Here is a 22,195-nt window from a genome sequence, read left to right as displayed (position 1 = left end):
AAAAGCGTTTCTGTTCACTCGTTTTCCTCATTATCCGAATGCGTTAGTTAATTTTAAAAGTGATTGGAGAACTTTCTAGATATAAGAAACTTGTTAATTGGCTATTAGGGAAATCTAGAAAAACAAACTGATAAAGTTTGCTGCAAGGCAAATTTACTGTGCTACTACAAACAATCAACTTTTAAAGAGATAATTTAAAATATACAGGCTGTCCCAGAAATAAGTATTTTAAGGGTACCAAAAGGGATAAAATATGTATTTTATCTGACCAACAGAGAAACATATTTTCTCTTAACCGAGTTATTTAACTTACTTATTTAAAAAATAATGGCAATATTTTGAGAAATTTACCTGGATCTCGACTTGTTTGACGCCTAGTGTTTTTAAATCTGAAAGATTTAAAAACAACTTCGAAAATTCAGATTCAAAACTAAAAATCTTAACTACCATTAGAAAATTGGACTCCGATAGGTAGCGGATCAGTGTAAGACCATATATTATGTTCTTTAAATATAATTAATATTGATCTTTAGTTGGTCCAACATATTTTTCCAGTGAAGTGTTTTATTTTTAAGATTACCTAATTGTAATTTATTATTAGCACTATACACAAGTTTATAATAATTGACATTCTTACAAATTCTTTTTAAACCACGAGACTCTCTATCAAACGGTATTGAAAAATATTTTGACGTATCTTTCCTAACTTGAAAAGTCGAATTTGCAGAAATCGTAAACTAATACATACGATTTCTAATAAAAAAAAACTATAATATGACTCATTAGGAATATACCTGCGTGCAGTGGTATTTTTTCTCTAGATATCAAACTCCAGGAAATTGTTAGTATTTATAATAACTAATACATCTAGAAATAGTAATCTATCATTGTTTTCAATTTCGTTGGCAAATTTAATGGATGGAAAACGATTACTTAATTTAGAAATAAAATTATCTATGGTGTTAGAATGTGTGTTAAAGGCGTTAAAAATAATATCTATATTCTAAACCATACTCTTGGAAAGTACTCAAACTGATTTTTATCCTCCACTTCAAATCTGCTCATGAATAAATTAGCCAAAAATAGAGACAAAGAATTAACCATTGCCGTTCCTTTTGTTTCAAAAGGAACGGCATTTGTTTCATACATAGCGATGTAAGTTCAATATATTCAATAACAGTTTTGTTGTCGAGAACATTTGCCTTCAGTAATTCCTTCAAATAGCCTAAAGTTTGTGGAACTTGAACACTTGGGAACAACGAAGATACATCAATGTAGAGTAAAATTTCACCGTCATGTAATGTTACATTTTTAATTTTGTTAATGATCTCGATATTGTTTTTAACGGATGATTAGGTAAATTTTCGAACTCCCTTGATAACCATTTTACCAAATTATAAGTCGGAGAACATACAGCCGAAACAGTTGGGCGCATAGATTTATCCGGCTTGTAAATTTTAGTCAACGCGTACAATTTTGATACTGAGGGATTGGATTTAGTAGTTTTCTTTTTAGAGGAAGATCAATAAGATTGTTACATTATTTTAGAGTTTTTTAACATCTGCTACCATTTTTGACAAAGGATTCTTATTTAACTTACTTAAGTAAACGGTATAGAAATTTGGAACAGTGAAAACAGGATTAGCCATTTTAGCCCAAGCAAAATTTATTTATTAAGAGTGCTTTTTTCTTAAAAAGGAAATAATGGAAAAGGTTTCTCTCTTTTTGGGGAAATTCGGGAAAATAGTATAGAAATTGTGGCTAAAAGAGGATACCCTTATTGCTTGAAAAATATTTTCTGTTATTTTTTGTGTCTCATCAACTTTTTGCCATAAAATAAAATTAGTTATCTCTCCAAAAAATCCTATATGGGTATTTCGCCACTCCGAGAGAATCTACAAAATAAAATAGTTATTTTTTGTAAAAACTTCTGCGTTAATCCAAACTGAAACTACTTGTCAGAAGATAGGGTTACAGTTATAAAAATTTGCCTAACGAACAAAAAAAAGCTTAACGTTTCGGAAAGTTTATCTCTTTCCGTCGTCGGAAGCAAAACATACAAAGAATAAAAAAGAAAACTATTTAAAATATTTAAATTCAACTATTCGAGACCACTTTAGTTTTTTCAAACAGATACGTCTCTAAAAACCGTTGACGTTCTATTAAAATCAACAAAAAAATGTTATTTTTTATGACAGAACGTCAACGGTTTTTGTAGACGTATCTGTTTTAAAAAACTAAAGTGTTCTCGAATAGTTGAATTTAAATATATTAAATAGTTTTTTTTATTCTTTGTATTTTTTGCTTCCGACGACGGAAAGAGATAAACTTTCCGAAACGTTAACCATTTTTTGTTCGTTGGGCAAATTTTTAAATCTGTACCAAACCAAACTTCTGAAAAGTAGTTTCCGTTTCGATTAACGCAGAAGTGTTTACAAAATATAATTTTATTTTGTAGGTTTTCTTGCAGTGGCGAAATACCCATATAGCATTTGATGGAGAGATGAATCCGCCACATAGATATAACATTTTTTAAAATGAGTTATCTTTTATTACAGAAAAACAATTTTAAAATATTTTATTTGACGCTATTTAACATAAAAATGCTAAAAATGGATTCCGTGGAACTGAAACTAGTTTAAGTTCATATTATACGTTCATATAGTTTTGATACGTAATATATTAAATGTAATAATGATAAATTCTCTGTAAAACACGAAATGCGGATGCATATAAAATAGAACCAACCGGTAATGTATTGTCGCGAAACCAATTTCGGCGGCATTATGTGCAGGACGTTCTCAATTTCCACCTTGAATTATTGAAAATCATAGAGTTTTCCGTCGCCAACGTTGTGTTCGCCGCTGGAAATAGATCCGGTGTCTGGATCGAAGGAAGGTGGAGGAGCGAGGGAAAGGGATTTGGAGTGAGGTTTAGTCAGTAGCTGTCGTGGGAGGGGAGTAGAGGTTATGGTTACCTCAGATAAATATTTGATCGCTATACATAATGAGCTAAATAAATAGGTTTTGAAAAAAAAACATGTTTTTAATTTGATTCGGAAATTACCTAAAACCGAAAAAAAAACAGAACGTCAACGGTTTCTTGTAGACGTATCTGTTTTAAAAAAGTAAAGTGTTCTCGAATAGTTGAATTTAAATATTTTAAATAGTTTTTTTCTTTATTCTTTGAATTTTTTTTGCTTCCGACGACGGAAAGAGATAACTTTCCGAAATGTTAAGCATTTTTTTTCTTTGTTAGGCAAATTTGTATTACTATAAACATAACTTCTGACAAGCAGCGTCCGTTTAGCTTTAACGCAGAAGTGTTTACAAAAAATAATGATTTTATTTTGTAGATTTTCTCACAGTGCTGTGGTGAAATACCCATAAAGGATTTTTTTGGTAAGGAATAAGTGTTGAACTAACCTCACTTTTATTGTTATGGAGTTTATAAATAGTATTTTTTTTTAGTTGGAGGAAAATATGGCAAATTATATAGAATGGAAAATGATGTGTGTTCATAAACGAATGAAAAAGATGTAGGTAGTTCTCCATAAATGTTTGCTTGTCACCAAGATAGAAAACAGACTTATCCCCAACCTGTTCGAATGGGTGCTATAAAAAGGGCAAGTCAAAGTATTATTCAAGATATGTTGTGTACTTCAAAATCTGATTTACCCATATAACAAGAAATCCTAGAAGAAATCCTTTATAGGATAGGCATTGTGGAAGCTATATCAAGAGTCTAAGTCTAAGAATCGATATCGAAAGAGTTATAAGGCGTTTAAGAGAGTTTGAAGTGTTAAAATATTACGCTTACATCTACAATAACTTGATTTTTCAGTTGACTATATCATAGCTAGTGCCTGTGGTTTAGTGAATACACAATGAAAAATTACAGGTTTTTTTTAATTATATTAATAATTAATGTTTATATTTTGTCAAGTTATTTACATAGTATATAGTGATACCGTTTTAATTTGTGTAGTTTTAATTAAGTTTTATTACGTATTAATATAAAATAATTTTATATATGTAAAACGAACAATATAATCAACTATATGGCTAACTTGAAAGCAATAAACCTATAAACATTTGTGTTTATTATTACTAACCCCAAGAAGCATTTTTTGTTTTATAAGTGTGTTAGGAAACTTCCCAACACCATATTGTACAACCTAAACGCATCTAGAATGGTTGTCGTGAGATATTGGTAACCATTATATAACACTTATAGGCCCTAAACGGTCCATTTTATAACTGTTTCTATGGTAACCCTTAACACTCAAGGTGTGCAACCAAAGTCCTGAAAACTTTCTCGACACCTTTATATATCCTATCGAGTTACCGCTATAAAACTGAAAAAGGGTATATAATAGTTATATAGTGGTGTTGAGAAGGTTTCCAGACCTCTATAGAAATAACGCGCATGCGCGTTTTTTGAAAATGAACTTGTTTCTTTCTGACTAACTACTTTAATATTTGCCTCTTTTTTTAACATAAAAATTGTCCTACGCAGATAATCCAGACCAGACACAAAAGAGACAAAATGATGCCATCCCTGTCATAGCCTACAAAAGTGTTTGCGTTATGCAAATGACTTTATAGAAATTACTGGCTTAATAAAATCTATTGTGCCTAGCCAGAGTACTAAATACATATGCGATATTAAATTTACTGTGTGAAAATCAATTTTACCTCCAAAAAGCACATGCGCCTCCAAAAGCAGAATTATTTAATAGATTTTTTTATAAACCAAAAAAAATATGGTAAAATTTTTGTAATGAAAGTCAAATTTATTAATATAAATAATAGATCATACGACTTTTTTAATATATAGAAATAACTGGCAACTGGCCAAAATATAGCTTTGTATCAGTTTTCAACGTTATCTTAGAAATACTCATTGTAGCCAAAAATGAAGACATCAATAATAATGGCGTCCATTATATTTGAAGTGCTATATATTACTTTAGGGTCTATAACATACGGTTGCGTAAATGAGTTTCGGTTATTTAAAACACCAATTTTAGTGTTTTATACAACTAAAGGTAATACAAATCACCATTATAAATGCCGGGGTGTTTATGGCTACTTTTAGTCACCCAGAAAACCTTTATGTAACCCGTGGTGTCGACTGTAGCGACTCCCTGCGAACGAAGTTTGACATTACAGCAATTTGACAGAAAATGTGAAGAAAAGAAAACATAACCTCATAAAATTGAAATAATACTGTTTTGGTTTTGGTTCAATTTGATCTATATTTAAAGTGGTAGGAGTTTGCAAAAGAGTTCTAGGGTTCTTTGGTACTTTGGTAGAACACTTATGAATGAATTTACTATAGAAAAAAGCTCTTTAAGTGCAGAATGTGTAATGTTAAAGCGCAGATCTCATTCTCTTATGTTAAAACGAAGTCTTTCCTCCTTACCACATTCATTAATAGAGGTTTCTTCTTCTCTCTCCCTTAACCAGACATCTTCCTGTTCCTGATCATTCTGACAATTTTCTGTTGGAAATATCTCAGGTTGATCCTGATCTCTGCTTGTTGACGGTAAATTTGCATGTTGGCTTTCAATATTGGTAGATGTAGTTTGAATGAGGTTTGGATTATTCCTATTTTTTAAATTCTGAAGAACCTTTCTTTTGAACGCATTTTTGTGTTTTATCCAGTTTATTTTTTTATTATTCATTATAATACCGAATTGCTTGCTTGCTAATTTATTATTTGTTTTGATTATATTAAAAATTTGAGGTTATGTCATTAGGTTTGATATTCGGTAACTACATGTTATATAAAGCATGCAAACATTTGAAAGGTGCATAAAACGATTTGAGGGAACAGTTATATAACTTGTAGTATTATTGGTTACATAATGGTTCTCAATAACTCCTTTAATTATATAGTGTATATCTTGCGTACCTTTAAAACACCTAATACCAGAAATTATATAAAATAGATGTGAACACCTTTATAAAAACTTTCTATGAAACCTTTAGTAACAAGAACCTGTCGTGTTATAAGGAAAGTGATAAACAACATTTCAAGGTTACTATTAGTGATAAGTAACCAACGCTACACTTATATAAATCAAAACACTGTAAGATACCAATGAGATCTTTATTAAACCTTTATATAACTAACCTTGAGAATATATAACCTAAAGGAACTTAAAATGATACTTGGGACAGTACCTATGAACAACGTAAAATATATGATAGACTTTGGTTTTGCGAATTTGCTGTCTACTTTGCTTAAATTCAGCTCAATAGTTGATAATAAGACTGTAATAAGAGCTTAAAATGTGGTTTATTTATTAACTGACGATACTCTTATACACTATTATGAATAGTTTTTTATTTATTTTATAGGTATATGTATTATGTATAGGTATATTTCATTTTAGATATACTTTAAATAAATTAATTAAATTCAGCTATTTTAAATGTCATATATTTTATATGTTTCATGGAAAATACCCTTTCATACAGGGGATATGGGCGTCACTGGGTTTAATAGGAAATACGAAGCGTCGGCGAAACAGAGATAGTGCGTACACATTATACCGCTTTATAATATAATGTGAGATTATCGGATATAATGCTCTCCAGACCAAGCATTTGCATAATAGAAATCCGGAACATCTGTTATAATAACGGATCTATGTGTATAGTGTTATACCAGCACAAGAAGAGGAATGTTTGTATCAATTTAATAGGTGCTTGTCTGAATTATTTTTCAGAATCTGGTCCCAGGACATCAGTTGATTATTTACTATGTAGTCCGCCCCTGGCGCGTGTGCTCACACATGTTTAAAGTATTTTCTCCTGTCGCTCCTTTCCTCCGCGATCCGTCTTCATTCGTTTCTGTGTGCATGTGCAGTGCGGAAGTGTCGCTTTTACGCTTGTTTACGAACGCCGAAATTAAAACAGTAAGTAATTATTTCTATAATCTTACAATACAAGCTTGTTACCTTGTCGTTGATCGAGATTATCATCCTCCATCAACGCTTTTCTCTTTTCTCTTTAGCTAGATATTATGGGGAAAACAAAGGAAAAAGCCGGTCTTCTTCTCGAGAACGCCATGTTTCACGAAAGGAGCGTTTGAGAAGGCTAGAGAGACTTGAGAAAGAGAGGGCAACATCACGAGCGAGGTCGCGATCGCCACGGCGTCAGCGGCGTTCCCCTCTCAGTCATCCGGTCGCGCGCTCGTTCAGCGGGCGCGTGGGCCGTACTGGCCCAATAGCCAACACCCTCGGTGGATTCAAAGGTCAAGCAGTCGTCATCATCGACGGTCTGGTTCTGGTTATGACGATCGCAGTCCGCGCGGCTCGGCGTCTTATTATGGTACACCAGATAGGCGGCGATTGCCTAGCGTAGACCATAGTCTGTACGGCGTGGCTACCAATGCAATGGATGTGGATCGCGGTCCGGGCGGCGCGACAAACATTCTGAATGATAAGAATAATTTAAACGATCAAACGGCTGGCACCCCTCCGTTAATTATTCATAACGACGTCTCCTTGCCGACTGAAGTTAGACCTACTCGGTGAGGATCCGGATAAAACTAAGGCTAATGGGTACACTTTGCACCAGGCCCTTACAGCTAGGTGGTCAAAAATCTTAACATCCGGCCTATCTAAGGAGAAAAAGGAACAATTGATGAATACTAGCTGCGTCCCAGAAAACTGTAAGGCCTTGATACCTCCCTTGGTCGACAAGGAAATTTTACCTTGTCTTTCGGCGGCTTATAAAAAAAAGGGATTCATGTCATGCTGATTTTCAAGACCAGCTGGGCAGGGGCCTGTCTTCATTGGGCATAGGTCTTAACGCGGTTTTGGAAGAGGGTCAGAATATTTCGCCAACTATGCGTGAAAAGATTTTGCCATTCCTTACGGAAGCTGGACAAATTTTTTCAAATTTATTTTTTCGACATTTCTCAGACTAGACGTACCTTAATTTTACCCATGTTAAGCAAAAACCGGTAATTAAGGTTCTTAGAGAACATGTGGAATTTTTTGTGTCAATTATCTTGACGATTTTTTAATTATAGCCGATACTTTTGATGATTGTCAAAAGAACACTGTATTTACAGTTCAGCTTCTACAGAGTTTGGGTTTCTTAATTAACTATAAAAAATGCAGGCTAACACCAAGTACGAGCCAGAAGTTTTTAGGTTTTATTTTTAACAGCCAGACTTTAAGGTCGGAACTTCCAATGGAAAAAAGATTAAAAATAAAATCGTTAATTCAGGTTTTTACATGCAAAAAACAATGTAAAATCAGGGAATTTGCTAAGTTCATTGAAGTTTTGACCTCGGCATGCCCTGCAGTAAAATATGGTTGGCTGTATGTCAAACAGTTTGAGAGGGAAAAATTTCTGGCTCTGCTACAAAATCATGGTAATTATAATGCCACCATGTCGGTCCCACACGCTACTTTATCTTACGACCTGTATTGGTGGGATAATAACATTTTGACAATCTACAACGATATTAGGCATGACACTTTTCCTATTGAAATATATACCGATGCAAGCACAACTGGATGGGGCGCCTGCTATGGAACAGATCGGACTCACGGATTCTGGTCAGAGCGGGATAAAAAACATCACATTAATTATTTAGAGCTTCAGGCCATATTTTTCGGACTAAAATGCTTTGCGCAGAATCTATCGAACTGTAACATTTTAGTACGGGCAGACAATACAACCGCCGTATCATACATTAATCGCATGGGCAGCGTTCAGTATCCGAACTTAAGCAAATTAGCCAGAAAAATATGGTCGTGGTGTGAAGAATGGAACATTTGGCTCCTTGCATCGTATATATCTTCAGAGGAAGATTGTGAAGCAGAATCTGAATCACGGAGAACTGGCTATGGAAACAGAGTGGGAGCTATCAGGAGAGGTATTTGAGTGTCTCGTAAATACTCTGGGAAAACCTCTGGAATTAATAATAAATGTGCAAACTATGTGTCTTGGAAGAAAGATCCAGGATACATAGCAGTTGACGCCTTTACCGTGAACTGGAACCGGTGGTCTTTTTATGCATTTCCACCTTTTTCGTTAATCCTACGCACGCTTCAGAAGATTATCCAAGACAAGGCAGAGTATCGTGGTAGTACCATACTGGACAGTACAGCCTTGGTACCCGTTGTTTAAAAAACTATTAATAGGTGATATAATCACTTTCAACCCAGTGATAATCTTTTGTCGTGTCCTTTTAGGAAAGAGCATCTACTCCGGAGGCAGCTTACCCTGGTTGCCGGCAGATTGTCAGCACGGCACTTGTAAAAAAGGGGGTTCCCTAATCAGCAGTGGAAACGGCATTATTCTCAATTTCGGAGGCCACAATGAGGCAGTATAACACATCCTATAAATTATGGTGGGATTTTTGCCACAAAAGAAATGTTTCTGTTTTCGAGGCTGTTCCTAGCGAAGTTACAAGAACTTCTTGATAATCACCCTTTTAAATATGGTACATTTAATTCCCACCGGTCAGCCCTCTCTCTGATTCTCACAAACAATATAGCATCGGACACTAATTTGAAGCGATTTCTTAAAGGGGCCTCTCGATTAAGGCCGGCTAGACCCAAGTATGATTCCACTTGGGATCCCAAACCTTTGCTGAATTATCTAAGCGGTATATCCACACAAAACCTAAAACTCTTATCGATAAAGCTGGTTAGTCTTTTGGCCCTTGTGACTGGTGGACGTCTCCAAACAATTTCGCTAATTAGACTTTCAAACATTATTATCGACGAGGAAAAAATCCAAATTTTTATCTCGGACCAGATTAAGACGTCTGGTACTCTTAAAACACAGCCTTGCCTACACATTCCATTTTTTAAGGAAAATTCGTTTCTTTGTGCGGCTTCGGCATTGTTAAGTTATGTAGAAATAACTAAGCCTCTTCGGGAAAATCAAGATTTTCTCTTCATTACTTCTACAAAACCTCACCAAAAAGCATCCAAGCAAACCCTAAGTCGGTGGGTTAAAGAGGCGCTAAAAGCTTCAGGAATTGACACAAGTCAATTTCAACCACATTCTACTCGTCATGCATCGAATTCAGCGGCTTTTAGAGCAGGGGTTTCTCTAGAGCTAATTTGTCGTACTGCTGGGTGGTCTGAAAAAACCGCAACATTTGCTAGGCACTATAACCGACCATTAACCAAGAAGACTGATTTTGCCAAAGCAATCTTAAGATTAACAGACTAGATTAAGATTCGTTTCGTTTTTTGTTATGTACTTCTGTACTTATTAGGATTTAGAAGTTTTATGTTCAGTTACCAAATGTTAACTTCTGCTTATTATTGTTAAAAATCTAGGGCCACTCGATACCTAACCGTTTAGTATATTTGCACTTTTATATTGAAGTAGGTCCTAGTTAAGAAAATATATTTCTTTACGTTCTTTTAGCCTGCGGTGTTTTATTTTAATAATTAGAACAAAATCCTAATTAAAAATAGAGAAAATCGCAACAACTTTAAACAACTACATAGTAAATAATCAACTGATGTCCTGGGACCAGATTCTGAAAAATAATTAAACGATCAAACGAACTTACCTGAAGTTCGATCGTAATTATTTGATGAATCTGGTCCCAGGACATCAGTTCCCACCCATTACCCAACGCCATTTTTTGGCTGACCCCTTTTAGTTGCGATTTTTCACGCATCATTTAAACAATATGAAGACGGATCGCGGAGGAAAGGAGCGACAGGAGAAAATACTTTAAACATGTGTGAGCACACGCGCCAGGGGCGGACTACATAGTAAATAATCGACTGATGTCCTGGGACCAGATTCATCAAATAATTACGATCGAACTTCAGGTAAGTTCGTTTGATCGTTTAATTTTGAATCAAAGTTAAATGGAAAATAATTATTATACAATATTAGAATACTTATTGCAACTGGTCTTCTTAATTCAACTGGATTGGAACGTCTAAGAACTTTTATTATGTCATTCTTAATAAGTTTTGATATTAAAATATTTGTATTAGCTGTTTACTATATTTGTATTACGTTTTACTTACCTGCCTGTATTATCATCTAACTTGATTAATCACATCTGCTACAGGTGACTTCAAATCATTGCTGTAACTTCTACTTGATTTATTTACGTTAATATTGTAATTTAATTTCTTGAGTTCTCATGTAAACAACTTTAATACTATGAATTAAATAATTCATAGTTAATAAATAAATATAAATATATAAATAATAAATATAATAAATATTAATAATAAATAATGTGTGCACTTTTGTAAACCAAAGCGCAACAAGCAAAACTATCATGCATATTGAAATTCAGTGTTAAAGTATTATCTGGATCTTGAAAATTTGTTTGTCAGAAATAACGGTTCATTTTGATAACCGGTATAGTTTATCAAATTCAATAGCCGTGACACTTTTATACAGATCCCATATACTTACTACTACTACTACTACTGCCATTACTCGCTGACGAGTATTTGACACACATCAAAAGATGGTTACGCTGAGGCGTTTCCTGTCATGAGCTTTTCTGTGACTGAAAGCCCGATACGTGATGTTATCTCTTCCGTACTCGGATATTCAAAAATCTCATTACTTTGTTGCTTCTTTACTTTTTGGTTGTCGTTATTAACTGAATTTACAATTCTCCTCCATTGCGTTCTCCTCCATACTTATCCCCTTTAAGTTGTCATGAACAACATCCTTTGTATCTTTTGAGTTGTCCGGTTTCCTCTTATCCTCTACAAGTTCACCGTAAAGAAGAGATTTAGGTAGGCGGTTTTCTTGCATCCTGCTACGTGGCCAGCCCATCTTAAGCGAGATTTAGTAATCATGACTTCAGCGCTCTCGCAGCCTGCTTTTTAAGGACTGATACGTTTGAGACTTGGTGAGACATTTGATTCTTAAAAGTTGTCTAAGGTGTCTCTGTGTTGCAACTTGTTTAATGGGCTCGTGGGCCGGCGGTACGGCGCACGGTGGATGGCCGATTGAAGAATCGTTGGCCAAAACCTTCAAAGATATATGAATCAACCAAAAATATATAGAATTTAATAGTTTTTGCTTAATTGAATTTCTAGGTAGTCAATCTTCAAAAATTTTAGTTAATTAAATTATAGTTCACGTATATACCCAGCATATTAGCTCATCAATATAATGTGAGAAAAAATACCCGGATGACAAAACTTTTACACTTTTGCCTTGCAAGCCATTTCGAATATTGTTGTCTTGTGGCATGTATGTGTGTCTGTTTGTCTGTTTATTGGTCTGTTTGATATATTTTTTATCCGTATGTAACTAAGGCAACTTTGATAAAAAATAAATATTGTTTTTGGATTCTAGTTTTGAAGAAGTAAAAAAAATAATTATTTTCAATCATGGTCTCACATGTCTTAAAAATGAGTAGTCGGCACGTAATCAAGAAAGTATGGGCTAGATTTTTCGAGTACTCTATTACAGGCAAGCATCTAAAAATTAATTTCGGATGATGAGGGGGTCCAAAATTTTAATATCCATTTCGGGGAAGGGTGGTTTTAAGTGCGGAATTTTTTCTCCTTCTATTTTTGGATTAGAGCAACTAAAAGATTTGAAATTTAGCGTAATGTAATATGTGTTTAAAAATAATTTGTTTAAGTGTTTAAATTTTAAAATCGGTTCATTATTTTAGTACATATCATAGTTTGAATTTATGTGCGGATATTTTAATAAGTTAAGCCACCTTCTATATGAAATTTTAAACTGTCATATTTAGACTAAAACGTAATATTTTTAAACATATTGCCTTACTTCAAATCTCCATGTTGTTCCATTAAAAGATAAAAAAGGAGTGCGGACATTGTATATTATCTAAGCTCGATCTAAGCATTAATTCAGTTAAAACCCACAAAATTTGTAGATTTGAGGTGGGGTGGGACTTAAGTATCTAGGACCCTTGGAACCCCTAACTATGTGCTTGATTACAGGCGATTCATGAGTATCAGATTTTATTAAAATCCCACGAACTTAATCTACATAAATCATAAAGACCTATAGTATCTATTACTCAATGTACCAGGGACATACTTACATTTAATTTTTTTTTAAGTTGCGCAAAGTTGCGCAAGATGGTAACAAATACATGAAGGGTAATGTCCAATCTTTCAAAAAACATCAGCCAATAAATTGGGCAACTTTGGGCACTCAACAAAAGTCATGGAATATATTGCTACAGAGCAACAGCTAAGAATAGAAGGGTACTATATTGTAAAACTAAAAGGGCAGATATGTATATATATATATATATATATATATATATATATATATATATATATATATATATATATATATATATATATATATATATATATATATATATACAGAGCAACAGCTAAGAATAGAAGGGTACTATATTGTAAAACTAAAAGGGCAGATATGAACCGCCTATTTAAACATAAACATATATATATATATATATATATATATATATATATATATATATATATATATATATATATATATATATATATATATATATATATATACTTCTATTCTTAGCTGTTGCTCTGTAGCAATATATTCCATGACTTTTGTTGAGTGCCCAAAGTTGCCCAATTTATTGGCTGATGTTTTTTGAAAGATTGGACATTACCCTTCATGTATTTGTTACCATCTTGCGCAACTTTGCGCAACTTAAAAAAAAATTAAATGTAAGTATGTCCCTGGTACTTTGAGTAATAGATACTATAGGTCTTTATGATTTATGTAGATTAAGTTCGTGGGATTTTAATAAAATCTGATACTCATGAATCGCCTGTAATCAAGCACATAGTTAGGGGTTCCAAGGGTCCTAGATACTTAAGTCCCACCCCACCTCAAATCTACAAATTTTGTGGGTTTTAACTGAATTAATGCTTAGATCGAGCTTAGATAATATACAATGTCCGCACTCCTTTTTTATCTTTTAATGGAACAACATGGAGATTTGAAGTAAGGCAATATGTTTAAAAAATATTACGTTTTAGTCTAAATATGACAGTTTAAAATTTCAATATAGAAGGTGGCTTAACTTATTAAAATATCCGCACATAAATTCAAACTATGATATGTACTAAAAATAATGAACCGATTTTAAAAATTTAAACACTTAAACAAATTATTTTTAAACACATATTACATTACGCTAAATTTCAAATCTTTTAGTTGCTCTAATCCAAAAATAGAAGGAGAAAAAAAATTCCGGCACCCAAAACCACCCTTCCCCGAAATGGATATTAAAATTTTTTGGACCCCTCATCATCCGAAATTAATTTTTAGATGCTTGCCTGTAATAGGTACTCGAAAAATCTAGCCCATACTTTCTTGATTACGTGCCGACTACTCATTTTAAGACATGTGAGACCATGATTGAAAATAATTATTTTTTTACTTCTTCAAAACTAGAATCCAAAAACAATATTTATTTTTTATCAAAGTTGTTAGTTACATACGGATAAAAAAATATATCAAACAGACCAATAAACAGACAAACAGACACACATACATGCCACAAGACAACAATATTCGAAATGGCTTGCAAGGCAAAAGTGTAAAAGTTTTGTCATCCGGGTATTTTTTCTCACATTATATTGATGAGCTAATATGCTGGGTATATACGTGAACTATAATTTAATTAACTAAAATTTTGAAGATTGACTACCTAGAAATTCAATTAAGCAAAAACTATTAAATTCTATATATTTTTGGTTGATTCATATATCTTTGAAGGTTTTGGCCAACGATTCTTCAATCGGCCCCACCGTGCGCCGTACCGCCGGCCCACGAGCCCATTAAACAAGTTGCAACAGAGACACCTTAGACAACTTTTAAGAATCAAATGTCTCACCAAGTCTCAAACGTATCAGTCCTTAAAAAAGCAGGCTGCGAGAGCGCTGAAGTCATGATTACTAAATCTCGCTTAAGATGGGCTGGCCACGTAGCAGGATGCAAGAAAACCGCCTACCTAAATCTCTTCTTTACGGTGAACTTGTAGAGGATAAGAGGAAACCGGACAACTCAAAAGATACAAGGATGTTGTTCATGACAACTTAAAGGGGATAAGTATGGAGGAGAACGCAATGGAGGAGAATTGTAAATTCAGTTAATAACGACAACCAAAAAGTAAAGAAGCAACAAAGTAATGAGATTTTTGAATATCCGGAGTACGGAAGAGATAACATCACGTATCGGGCTTTTCAGTCACAGAAAAGCTCATGACAGGAAACGCCTCGCGTAACCATCTTTTGATGCGTGTCAAATACTCGTCAGCGAGTAATGGCAGTAGTAGTAGTAGTAGTAAGTATATGGGATCTGTATAAAAAGTGTCACGGCTATTGAATTTGATAAATTATACCGGTTATCAAAATAGAACCGTTATTTCTGACAAACAAATTTTCAAGATCCAGATAATACTTAACACTGAATTTCAATATGCATGATAGTTTTGCTTGTTGCGCTTTGGTTTACAAAAGTGCACACATTATTTATTATTAATATTTATTATATTTATTATTTATATATTTATATTTATTTATTAACTATGAATTATTTAATTCATAGTATTAAAGTTGTTTACATGAGAACTCAAGAAATTAAATTACAATATTAACGTAAATAAATCAAGTAGAAGTTACAGCAATGATTTTGAAGTCACCTGTAGCAGATGTGATTAATCAAGTTAGATGATAATACAGGCAGGTAAGTAAAACGTAATACAAATATAGTAAACAGCTAATACAAATATTTTAATATCAAAACTTATTAAGAATGACATAATAAAAGTTCTTAGACGTTCCAATCCAGTTGAATTAAGAAGACCAGTTGCAATAAGTATTCTAATATTGTATAATAATTATTTTCCATTTAACTTTGATTCAAAATTCAGACAAGCACCTATTAAATTGATACAAACATTCCTCTTCTTGTGCTGGTATAACACTATACACATAGATCCGTTATAATAACAGATGTTCCGGATTTCTATTATGCGAATGCTTGGTCTGGAGAGCATTATATCCGATAATCTCACATTATATTATAAAGCGGTATAATGTGTACGCACTATCTCTGTTTCGCCGACGCTTCGTATTTCCTATTAAACCCAGTGACGCCCATATCCCCTGTATGAAAGGGTATTTTCCATGAAACATATAAAATATATGACATTTAAAATAGCTGAATTTAATTAATTTATTTAAAGTATATCTAAAATGAAATATACCTATACATAATACATATACCTATAAAATAAATAAAAAAACATTCATAATAGTGTATAAGAGTATCGTCAGTTAATAAATAAACCACATTTTAAGCTCTTATTACAGTCTTATTATCAACTATTGAGATGAATTTATGCAAAGTAGACAGCAAATTCGCAAAACCAAAGTCTATTATATATTTTACGTTGTTCATAGGTACTGTCCCTAGTATCATTTTAAGTTCCTTTATTCCTCATTGGTATCTTACAGTGTTATGATTTATATAAGTGTAGCGTTGGTTACTTATCACTAATAGTAACCTTGAAATGTTGTTTATCACTTTCCTTATAACACGACAGGTTCTTGTTACTAAAGGTTTCATAGAAAGTTTTTATAAAGGTGTTCACATCTATTTTATATAATTTCTGGTATTAGGTGTTTTAAAGGTACGCAAGATATACACTATATAATTAAAGGAGTTATTGAGAACCATTATGTAACCAATAATACTACAAGTTATATAACTGTTCCCTCAAATCCCACGAACTTCATCTACATAAATCATAAAGACCTATAGTATCTATTACTCAATGTACCAGGGACATACTTACATTTAATTTTTTTTTAAAGTTGCGCAAAGTTGCGCAAGATGGTAACAAATACATGAAGGGTAATGTCCAATCTTTCAAAAAACATCAGCCAATAAATTGGGCAACTTTGGGCACTCAACAAAAGTCATGGAATATATTGCTACAGAGCAACAGCTAAGAATAGAAGGGTACTATATTGTAAAACTAAAAGGGCAGATATGAACCGCCTATTTAAACATAAACACATATATATATATATATATATATATATATATATATATATATATATATATATATATATATATATATATATATATATATATATATATATATATATATATATATATATATATATATATATATATATATATATATATATATATATATATATATATATATATATATATTCGTTTGACACTCTGTATACATAAATAAAATTATTGATTTTTAAATTATTATATACAAACCCGGGAGAGAGAGATCAGACGACGAACAGAATAACTGTTGTGCGCATCAACCAGCAGACATGAATCAGCAATTTCAGTCGTTTTCATATTAGGCATATTAGTGTGTATATTAATATTAGTATTTATTTTTCATATTATTTCATATTAGGTTTTTCATTATTAGGCAGTCACATTCTTCTATTTTGCGAGGATTTTGGGAGATGATGGGAATTTCTTATGTCTTTGTCTGGACTTAATACACTTTCTATTTTCTTTGTAATTTGGTTTGCATTGATATAAGATTCATATAGTCGAATTTTATTTTCCGAAGGCTGTCCCATAATTTCTTTACTGGTAAACTGTCTTATGTCGTTTTATGCAAAATATGCAAACAGGGCATTCCTGGCTTAAATCCACTTTGTTCTTCCCACTTTTTAAAACTGTACTTCAGTTTTGTATCTCAACAACTCAACAAGAGTTATGGGAGACTGTGTGTCTGTGTATATGTATCTAAGTATCATAAACGTCACAACTAAATATATAATTAGGATGTTGGAAGTGTTTCTCTCACTCTCTGTCATCAGTCTTTCGAAAATCTTCCAAAGGGGCGTCTGGGATGAATCGCCTCAGAAGGAGATCAGACGACGAACAGCGAGAATAGATGTTAAGTAATAGCTTTTAGACTACTTTTCTGTACTGTTTTAGAACCTGCTAACTAACAAAACCTCTTCAGTTATGAATGTTTTAAGTGTGTTAATCTTCAAACCTTGGTATGAGGACAATGTTTACTTAGTTATTATTACTTTTTTATTAAAGTTCAGAACAGCATAATAGGATTCTTTGGAATTGTGATCAAGGTTTTCCTGCCGTGCTCTTTTACTTGTGAATTCCAGGCAGTGTACGGCACTCCTTTCATCTCATTTAATAAAATAAGTAGGGCTATTTACAAATTTAGCGTTTGATTTACATAACTTATCCTCGTCAATTTTTCCAAAATATTGCCCCTGTCGAGCGCATCCGAGGTAATCACAATAAAAATATTTTTAACACAACGTAGGTTCCTTTATTTCATTTAAACTGATTGTTACCCAGTTGGCCAAAATATTACCTCTTCAAATTTGTTGAACGAACTTGGGTTGTTATGCAACAGGGCCAATGATAAAAACATAAAAATTCTCCATTTGGATGAAAATATACACGTAATACAATCTCTACGACACTGATTTCGAAAACAACAAATCATTCCACTGTTTATGGTCTTGTTATGTTGCATGTAGCTTGTTTGGCGAGAGGCATATTTCACGGGCGGATATATCAATAAGGCGCCAAGTTACTCGGGAAATATGGCTAGAGAGCATACATGAAAGAAGGGGAAGGAACTTTAGATTCCTCCACAGGACGGTTTCTCTCTCGATGCGCCCTCTACGAGCCATTTATCACGATGTACGGGAGGCAATAAGCGAACGGATCGACACGTCATATTTTAAAATTGTCGGATGCTTTTATGGATTGGTTTCTGGCGAAATGGCGTATTTTGAGGCAATAGGGTTGGTCGTTATTTCGCGAGGTTATAGCCCATTAAGGATTTATGGTCACTTCCGTTGAAAATTGTTTTAACATACTTTTATTGTCGATTCGCGGTATACTGGAAAATGATATTAATAACATACCCGCTTGGGTATTTTTTTGAATTAATTGTCATAAGTTTTGAGGCATTACTGTTTTGGAGCTGCTATATATTGCCTCGTTACAGCTATTGCTATAAGAAGTAAGCTTTGTGAGACTTCTTTTACATTAAGTATATTAAATTTTTCCAAGTTCAAGGTTTTGATAAAAACATTACTGTCTAATAGGCATATGTAATAAAATACCGCGAATATCTGCGAAACCGTTAAAAATTTAGAAACACTTTAAATACAAAAAAATGTCCAATTTTGAATTCTGCATCTTAAAGAAAAATAATATACAAAATGTTGTATTTTAAAAAAATTGAGATATAGCAATTTAAATGTTGCGATGTGGGCTAACCTAACCATAAAAATTACCCTGTATTAGATAACGTAAATTTTTCTTCGCAGGTTTATTCTGTTATCCTTGGTATTTAGAAAGGCATAACTATAAGTATTAAAAAAATTAAACTCACTCCAGTTTTTAACCACTTTTCCGATATAGTGTTTTTAACCAAAGTTTTAGTAAGTATGAGAAATATAATGGCGACACGGTATATTGCTTCAAATAAAAATAGTCTACTAGATGCAGAATTTTATGCTGAATCCAATTATCTATAGAAAAATAGGGGTGCAAATTAAAAAAAACTTAAAATTTTATCATAACTTTTTTTGTGACACTCTGTAATCAACAAAATAATTTTACGAAACGCTCCTTTATAAACCATCCAACATCCGTATTAAACAAATTTCATATCTTCTTCTCTATTCTTTCTTTTTTCATATTCTTCCTCTATTGGACTTCCTCTCACTAATGTGCCCATTCTGTATAAAAATACCTATACCTTTTCCAATCCCATTCCGATTTTTCGATAAAATTTGTACTTGTAATTTCTATTTTTCGGTGCTTGGGTGTTTATTGACATGATAAATTCGATTTCGAGGATGTAGAATATAGAATGTATATGGGAGGTGGGTTAATTACCGCAACCCTACAGATCTATTGTGTCTCCCTTTCTTCAGTTATAATCAGTCTCAAGGCTTTGACAAAAATCAGTATCTGAGACGGTTTTACAGAGGTTAGTTCTCCATGTCCGATATAAGTGGTGTCAAAGTTTATGGCATGAATGGTTGTCGTCTCGGAGTGTTTAGCGATGATTCTTAGCTTCAATCTACTGAGGTGTTCATTGACGAGACAAAATTCCTCTTAAAAATCCGGAGACAATCCGAAGATAGTTCTTACTTAAATCAAGGAAAATATTTGATTTTCTCGGCTGTAAGTTCTGAGAAATTTCTCCTAGTGTCTTAGACCGTTAGAGGATTTCCATTTCTGGTTACGTATAGAGCCTTCCATGTTTTTGAGTTCCGTTTGAAGTTTGTTTCCACTTGGGAAGTAGAACGGTTCTGGTCTAGTTAGTGAAGTGTTCACTCCTTTTCCAGCAACATTGTTTAATTTTTTATGACCTTCCATACCTTGATGGGCCGGCACCCAGAATAGGAAGACTTTATTTTCTTTGCCTAATTTGATTTCGATGATAATATGACTCCTAGTTGTAGTAGACACCATCTGCATGTTTTTGAACTGTTTTGAAGTATAATATAATGTCGTACGTAATTGCATACTACACAACCGAGGAAAAAAATGTTCCGTAATTTTTACGTAATCAAGGTATTTTGGCAAAAATCGCTACGAGCAAGCGTTCTCAAAATATTTGGACTCGAAATAATACCTATATGTAATCGATGACAAGAGTTAAACATGTTCACTAGATCGTTATTTTTGACTGAAATAATAAATCTGAAAATGTTTTCAACCCCATAATGAAACAAAAACTGTTTTATAATAAATGTTCTAGAAATTTTATCTTTGTAGCGGTTTTAGACAAAATAGCTTTGATGAAAAATGAATGTTTTTAAATAAACTTAACTGTAACTTTATCATTATGAGCATGTACGAAAGTCAATGAATTGAAACCGCCAAATATTTTTACAAAGTCTGAGCCGATATTTATTGAATTTATGGTTCTTGTACCAAACTCTGTTGCAGCGCACAAAAAACCTTAAGGGAGTATAGGAATCATAAGATCTCCTAATAGAAGACGCCCGATGCTTAAGTTTTTATAAAAGTTCACTGTCAGTTCCGTGAATTTGATTTGAATCGGAATCGAAAAAAACATTTAAACACAATTATTTAGAATAAACAGAAATATTAAATTTATATTACCAAAACAAAAGAATTGTAGGACATTGCAGGACAGTTGCATTTGCCGACCTGGACATAGGAAATCACATGTAAATTTTAAAAACTATGAATAAGTTTTCCCCATTTTATTCTACAGAAAAATGTATTGGGAACTCTGTAATCTGTGTATTATGTAAAGAAATCCTTGAAATGAACGAAATTGTTCATTTTGAATGATTTATACGAACTCGTTCTTCATAGTTGTTGGATATAGGCCTCCCCCAATCTCTTCCACTGTTCCCTCTCTGTCGCCGTGCTCATCCCTCTTGTGCCTGCATGTTTCCGCAAATCGTCCGCCCATCTCATCTGAGGTCTTCCTCTACTTCTTCTATTCTTCCAGGGCCTCCAGTTTACGATGCATTTGCTCATCGATCATCCTTCTGTCTGACATTGTGACCGGCAAACTTCCATTTCAATTTTTATTTGTATTTATTTTAATTCAAAATTGAAATGGAATTGAAATGGACTTGCTAAATAATAAATGTAAATATGAATAATACAACTAAAGAAAAAAATAGTTTAGTGGTATTATGAAGAAAAATGTCTACATAGGGTAAAGGATTTGTTTTCTGTACATTTTCCAAATATGCCAAACTAGTTATTGAAGACTATAAATGGAAGAGAAAAATTCCAAGACGAACAGTTATTAAATAGAGTCGATATAAAAACTGAATTAATATTGAATAGGAATAAAAATGAATTAAATATTCAAGAACATATCTTTCCAACTGAGAATATTTTGACAGATCTCTGTAAAAGAAAATCATAATAGATTTGACATATTGTGACATAACTTGTGATTATTATGTTTGTTTGATCAGGACCGTATTATTTTTAATTTTCGCCTAATTTAGTGTTTTTGTATCTCTCATAACTCAAATTCGTATAAACCATTCAAAATGAACAATTTGGTTCATTTTAAGGAGTTCTTTAAAAAGTTTCAAATACATTTTTCGATAAAATAAAATGGGAAAAACTTATTCATAATATTTAAAATTTACATGGGATTTCCTATGTCCAGGTCGGCGATGCATCACACGGTA

General features: G+C 32.9%; 1 protein-coding gene across 1 annotated transcript in view; it reads right to left on the bottom strand.

Annotated features, from left to right (window-relative positions):
• LOC115886992 (chondroitin sulfate N-acetylgalactosaminyltransferase 2) overlaps nucleotides 1-22,195 on the bottom strand; it is a 737,150-nt gene that overhangs the window by 84,787 nt on the left and 630,168 nt on the right. The gene's annotated exons all lie outside the window — the stretch shown is intronic.

This window comes from Sitophilus oryzae, unplaced genomic scaffold (assembly GCF_002938485.1).
Source record: "Sitophilus oryzae breed Bouriz unplaced genomic scaffold, Soryzae_2.0 scaffold_550_pilon_pilon, whole genome shotgun sequence".
Taxonomy (NCBI): domain Eukaryota; kingdom Metazoa; phylum Arthropoda; class Insecta; order Coleoptera; family Curculionidae; genus Sitophilus; species Sitophilus oryzae.
The sequence above is the reverse complement of the archived record's forward strand: the minus strand, read 5'-3'. Positions and strand labels throughout refer to the sequence as shown.